The 7,353-nt window shown below is 45.6% G+C and overlaps 1 pseudogene; it reads right to left on the reverse strand.

Moving 5' to 3' along the window:
- Positions 1-4,444: 4,444 nt before the first annotated feature.
- On the reverse strand, positions 4,445-6,286 carry LOC101645744 (annotated as a pseudogene).
- Positions 6,287-7,353: the final 1,067 nt, after the last annotated feature.

The raw sequence follows: 7,353 nt of genomic DNA on the forward strand, positions 1-7,353 counted from the left end.
AATGTTATTAGTTACGGATCACTGTGTTACTCTCTCTTCTGGACCAGACAACTTCTCTTAAGGAGCACAAGAGCCACTGGACTCAGAATCACTTCACTCCTGGTACTGGACCCATAGAGCTACAGGTGCAGCCACTATTTGAGATGCAGAAATTTAACTCCCTGGCGCCTCCGGGTCTGCCTCAGTTCTCTGTCTCTGCTGTCTCCAGATCTCACAGTTGAACCTTCTGTGCGTTCACCTCCGGGCACAGGACCACCATTTACATTAGGGTTCACTCTTTGTGCTGTAGAGGGTACGGGTTTGGGCATCAGGTTAGGGGCACAGCTTGGCAGGATCATACACAACGGGAAGCATGCCTCAAGTCTGCATTCTGACCACTGCAGGTTCCTAAAACCAAACTTGAACCATCTTAGATAGAAAGAGGAATTCTCTGGAAATAGACTGAGGAAGCCAAGGCAGCCAAAGAGCAACAGCACAGCCAGGCCACCAAGAAAATGGGCATTGGGGCAACCACTGCAATGCTCACTCTCTCATTCTTTCTTGTCCTTCACCCCTTCCTCTCTCTCTCTCCACTTTCTCCTCACCCCCGACCATCTCTTCTCTCTCTCTCTCTCTCCCAGGAAAGGGAAAGTAAACCTGACTTTGGGCACTCCCTAGCATTTCACAGGTTCTGTGATCTTGTGATCTGAAGCACCGCCTCTCTGAATTCAGTTGTCATTCCCCGCAAAAGCCACCTGGGTTCTCTTGGCTTGGGTCCCATCTTCACCCCTGAAGCAGCTAACAGAGGCTAGAGAACATGTGAGTGGTCATGGTGGAGGGCAAGGTCATGGAGGACAGATGTAGCCCTGGGAGGCGCTTCTTTATGTATCAGTTACATGCTCAGAAAAGGGAGAAAGTGTACTATGAGGCCTGGGTCTTTTCTGATAACCTTCCCCAGACCTAGAATCTAGGAGCCACTGTAAGTGTTGGTGGGGATGCGGGCACACTGTCATACATTGCTGGTGGGAATCATTGCTTCTGCCAGTTTTCAGAGCTAATGGATGCTTATGGGCAGAGAAAACATAAGTCTTCTTTGGGGAGCAGGGGGTACATCAAAGGAAACCTATCCATCCTGTCTAAACTTCATGGGTAGAATGATCTATCCTAAAAAATAGCAATGCTAGATCTGGATTTGACACACGTTTGGAATCTAAACATATCTGCTGATTGAGAAATTCATTAAAAATAAAGAACTGAAGCCTTTGAGTCATGGTACTGGTGAAGGGTATTGACGATGTCATGGACTGCTAGACCGGACAAATCTACCTGGGAGAAAGTACAGCCAGAATCCTCCTAAGCAGTAAAGATACTTTGGACATGATATGGGGAGGGACCAGTCCGCGAGATGAGTTAGACTGACACCGAGGGTGCAGCAAATGGATGGGCGAGGGTTGTGGGGCTGGTAGACAGGACCACATTTCATTCTGACATGCATGTGGTTGTTATGTGTTGGAGTTGGCCCCACGGCTCCTAATAGCAAGAAGCTGCTAGTCACTGGTGGAGGACCACGTGGAGAAGTCATTTCTCAGGTTCTCCTAGCTTCTCAGACAGACGGGCCATATGGGCTGCCGCCACCCTAGGGAATCTAGGAAAGGGCTGACTGTCGAACATGAACACGCACTAAAGACAGAGTGCCCATGTGGTAGTTGCATAGTCTGGTGTCAATTTGGGACTTGAGAGGCTTAAGAGTGAAGGGGTAGAGTCTAGTCTGTCAATCGGGTCATAGCCAATGAGGCCTCTGTGTGGGCATGGCCTTCTCCTCAGCATTCTGGGAATTTCTGGATGTCCTCCTTGGAAGCGGGAGACTCTCTCTCGTTCTCTCTCTCTCTGCTCACTCTCTTGGAGACTCTCTACTGACAAGGCTGACTCCCTGCAAGACATTCCTGAGGAGAAGCCACATGGACCTACCCTAATGCAACCAGACTTCTGGAGCTGGAGAAGCCACGTAGAGACCCAGGCCAACACTGAGAGACTTACAATGCCACTGGATCCACAAGACTTCCAAGTCACTGGCCTGTTATCCTCCTGCATTCGGCATCATTTCATGTGTTTTGTGAGTCTGAAGAGGACTTTATAGATTTATATTGGACATATGGGCCTATATCGGACTTATGGACTTGATCTGGACTGGGCTGGGATGTTTTCTCAATATTCAATTGCTCTTATATATAAACCTCTTTCTTATACACATATGCATGTTTATGAATTTGTTTCGTTAGTCTACCCAGACTAACACAGCCCACAAAAGGGGTAAAAGGAACCTGGAAGGATGGAGCACAGCATTGGCATGGTCTGTGGTCCACCTGTCTCAAGAGGCTGGAGACTCATCTTCCATTCTTGGATTTCTGGAATACTCTGCACAATCCCAAGCGTAGCTGCCAGGGTCACCAGTTCTCATTCACGACTCTGTCTTGTACTGCCTCTAGGTACGAACATTGTCCCTGCTAACTTAGAACATGCATGTGTTACATCCAAGTCACCAACCTATGCTGTGGTGCAATCCTAGGACATCAACTGGTGTCTCCAGATGTCAATCAGAGTCAAACCCCCAATCTTTACTTTGTGAAAGAAAAGACCTCGCCAGTATTGTCACAACTAATGGGGCTTCCTCTACATCTGGAGTTTGCTTTCAATCTTTCACCCTAATCAACACAGGTGCAAAACCAAGTCCCTTTACCCATTTGCACAAGGAGCCCACTGACAGCAAGGGTTTAGCAGGTGTTTTAACTAATCTATTTAAAACTGCTGGGAGCACAAGGGGGGCGGGTAGTTAGTATTATATAGACCACAGCCTCATAGCATTCTTTAGCTGCTTTTTTTTCTTCTAATATCATCTTATGATCAAAATAAAGTCCCACCCAGGGCCCTGCAGTGCTGTTTAGTGAGCAGCTTCTGTGGCTTAAGCTTGCCCTTGGGTTCTCAATGCCACCCCAGTGGCATATCAATATATTTCTTCCACATAAAGGCAGCGCTCAATGTTCCTACAAAGAGGAAGTATGTGAGAATAACAAGGCTTCCTCCCACAGACCTTCTTTTTAAGCAGATTCCATTTATTTATATTTTAGTTTGCGTGCAGTAGCTGGCATATCCTTGTAACTCCATTCATTCACTCATTCATTCACTTTACCATTCCTCAGTCCTTTGCTCAGATATGTCTCTTGTAAACAGCATAGGTTTGGATACAATCTGAGCTGCTTTGCTTTACTCACTTCCATGATCACACTTAGTGGGGACATTGACATACTCACATGGGCTTTCATTTCTCTTGTCTCCGTTTTTGCATTTTACTTGTTTATGCCTCTGTACTAAACACAAACACAATGTTTTTCCTATGCCCTGTGTTAATTTGCTTTGCTCAAATACTTTGAATGTCGTGCGTTCTGATCCAGGAGCCCTTCAACAAGGTGCATGATGGGTGCACATGGTTTGTGCTTAACTCCTAATCAAAACAGGTGCACAGCTGCTAAAAAAAAACAAAAAAAACCACCAGTCACTTCATGGGAGAAATATCTGGGTCTGCTTCTGTAAATATTTACAGCCTAGGAAACCCCACAATCCAGTTCTGCTCTGTCCTCTAATGGTACCATGAGTTGGAATTGCCTCAGTGACCATGGGTTGGGTTGGGTTGGGTTGCATTGGATTGGATTGGGTTTGGGGCGCTTCAAACTCACCCACCGGCTGTGGAGGAAAGGCTTGGCTATCTACTGTAAAGATTACAACCAAGAAAACGCTATGAAGGGCAGTTTTACTCAGTCCTATATGAGGTTCATGTGGAATTAATTCTATGACAGAGGGTTACCTCATTTCTCTGTGTCAACAATGGTCCCAGAGCTATGGGCCCCCTCTATGGAGAATGGCAAACCTAGCCCACCTCCACTCCTCTCCTGCCTAGGTCTACCTCCAACATTTCTAAGGTTTCCAGTATGATGTTGGCTTTTAAATCCAAGTTCATGATATGCTTACATGATGAATCTCTTTCTTTCAGCAATGATTTTGTATATGTGTAATAAGTGACTTCTTCAACTAATTCTGTCTTGAAGCTCAACCGTCGCTCACCACGTATCTGTTATTTTCTGGGTTTTTTGTTTTGTTGTTGGTTTTTTTTTTAGCTTCCCTATAGGTCTATTTCATTATTGGTGGCACAATAAACTATCTCAGGTGGGTAATGCATTTCACAGTTAAATACATTTAACTATTGAATACGTGACTGCATGACACAAGTCTAACTAGAGGACCAATTGAATGAAAAGCCAGCTAGCAAGTAATTGTCTAAATATATAAAATGCAGCTCTTGTTTAAACCATCCTTTATTTTGATCGCCTTCGCTGTGGGGAAAGAGGCCTGGTCACAATGGGGACATCCTAAGGCCCAATCTCCTGACACTGGTTCCCAGAGGTTTCTTCAGCTAGAGTTTGCTAGAAGAAGCCTCCAACTCCAGAGGAAGCCCAGGGGTGTGGTCTTCAGCATCACTGCTCTTCCCATCTCCCAGAGCAGACAGTGGAAGCTTCACACCAGGCCTCAGAGACTGAGTGTCGCCCACCCCAATTAAGCCAGCGTTGCTGACTGTTGCCCAAATGGAAGTGCTGGGATCCTACTGATATTCAGCAGCAATGCCAAAAGACATGTGATGGCCCTGATGTCCAAGCAATGTTGTCTGATGAGCCAAGATCTTCACATGCTTTTGGATGAACCTATGCTCTGAACTCTGTCCCCTAAGTGACATGAGTGTGTTGCTGGAAGTCCCCAGTCCAAGAGCCACTGCAAAGTTATTCCTAGTCAGCTTTGACTTGGCCCTGTCCAAGGTCATCTGGTAACTCATAAGCCAGCCAGTCACTTAGTCCACACCAACTGAACCATGGACTAAAGGCCCAGCAAAATTTAAGTCAGCCTCACAAGAGCGTTGTAACACTCTCGTGGAAGAACACTTGATTGTGCCACTCTTCTTTCCTACGTTTGGCAAGAAGGTGACAGCAAGTGCCAACTCTAATCGTAACACTGGCAGATCTGGTCTTCAATCAAGATTTCTCTTCCCAGAGTGGAATCAGGGTTCCAACTTTCTGTGAAAGTCACACCTGACTCACAACATGGACATGTGGTCTCCAAGGTCCCAGGAACCTTACAGGTGTCTGTCTGTATTAGACAAACCAGACGTCGAGATGTGCATGTCACTGCAGGACTTGGCTTTCACACCCATCCAACACCAAAGCCTTTGTTGCAAACCTCTCGGGTTGCTTTCTCAAGGTCAGTATAGGAGGGGGTACCCCCCACCCACCCAAAATGGATTTTCCCCTCAAACCTATGTATTTAATTTTTTTTTTAACAAAAGAACCTTATCACCTTCAAAGTACTCTCCATTACACTTAATACATTTGTCAAATCTGGGATTCTATCCTTGGAAACATTTTCAAACTCATCTATTTGGATGGCTGACTGCACCTACTCATTCTTTTTTTTTTTCCCACCTCTTGTACATCATCAAATTGCTGTCCTTTCATATCCCTCTTCATTCACAGCAACACAAGGAAGTCACACAGAGAGCAAGGTCCGGTGAGTCGGGTGCATGGGGCAAGAGAGGCATGCTGTTTTTTGCCCATAATTGGTGCACTGAGATGGCTGCATGAGCAGGTGCATTGTCATGGTGGCAAAACCAGTTCCCCGTCTGCCACAAATCAGACTTTTTGTCATACATTGTTATGCCATCTTTTTAGAGCCTCTAAATAGAAAGCTTGATGAACAGTCTGGCCTAGTGGGATGAACTCCAAATGCACGATGAGTCAATATTTTCATCTGTTCAGAAAGTTGATGGACATCCAGAACGAGGTTTGTCATCAATCAACATTTCACCTTTTTTGAAAAGAGAAAACCACTCAGACAGTTGAGTTTTTCACACAGCTCTGTCCTTGTTGGCTGTGTTCAACATGACAACAGTTTCTGCAGTATTTTCACGAGCAGGAAACAAAATTTCACAGCTGCCTGCTGTTCTATTAAATAAGACACCACAAAAAGCAATGTTCCAGTGAAACTGCTTTCATGAAAAAATTCACTGTGACCAGCGAGAACCTTCTCAGGCGATGCCACTGGGTGCACTAACTCAGCAAGTTGCTTGATGCTCACCTAGTGGGAAAAGTGTGTAATACTAAAGCTCCACCCAGCAGAGCTTTCTCCAGGTTTTTTTGGGTACCCCCTCGTATGATGGAGGTATGGACATAGGCCATGCCCAGTTCCGCCTCAAGGTTGCCACAGCAAGAAATCAGAGAGGGATCATCTGCCCCTCAGTAGCCACGTGAGTTGAGGGTACTCTGTCCCTTGGGGTGGGCCAAGGAAGACCACATTTCTTTGCTATCATTTTCCCTCCTACTCAAGTTGTGGACTGTGAGACCACTGGATCACTCTTTTGAAAATGGAGTTGAGAGAGAGGAGTTGTGTTCTGTCTGAGGTCCAGTTTCTCTGGGAAGACCTCCATTTGCCTTGCCCTAGAATTGTACCGTGGCTATCTGTAGAAATGGCTCCATTCTCTTGATCTTTAGTGCAGAAACTAAGTGGGGTGTCAACTTGATCGGGGTGTTGTTCCATCGACGGGCCAGCCTCATTGATATTGAGAGCTCAGTTCCAGATCACTGCAGTGAAGCAAATGTCACCAAAAAAGACATCGCACAGACGTTGTGGTCTCACAGTGTGCATCCCACTTATGCTTGCACCATATCAATGCCTGCTAAATGTCCAATGGTGTTATGAGAAAGTTTGCGACATTTCAAGGGTTACCAACTTGTGACACAGAGACATGACGTGCACATATGCTGCTGAAAATAAACCAGTAGATCTGCTCCACAAGGGGTTACCGCACACCTTCAGTTTGTAAAAACAAAACAAAACAACCTCACTAGAGTGAAGTGCAGTAAAGGGAGGTGTGCCTATATGCAGTCGCTCTCGAATCTTTTTTTCCCCTGAATCCTTAAGTTTTGAAACCTTGACCAGTTATTTCCAAGCATGACTTATTTTATATTAATTTTTCTGATCCTTGGGGAGCCCTTTACATCTGAAGAGTCTAGACCAGTGGTTCTCAATCTTCCTAATGCCGCAACCCTTTAATATAATTCCTCATGTTGTGGTGACCCCCCAACCATAAAATTATTTTTGTTGCTGCTTCATCACTGTAATTTTGCTACTGTTAGGAATCAGGCGACTCCCATGAAAGGGTCGTTTGACCCCCAAAGGGGTCACGACCCACAGGTTGAGAACCACTGCTCCAGTCATGTTCAACTCAGGACCATGGCTTTGCTTCTCCTTCCTGAATCCATTTTTCATGACTTTTAT

This window comes from Echinops telfairi, unplaced genomic scaffold, assembly GCF_000313985.2.
Source record: "Echinops telfairi isolate 266 unplaced genomic scaffold, ASM31398v2 ScPeMD7_4225;HRSCAF=4972, whole genome shotgun sequence".
NCBI lineage: Eukaryota > Metazoa > Chordata > Mammalia > Afrosoricida > Tenrecidae > Echinops > Echinops telfairi.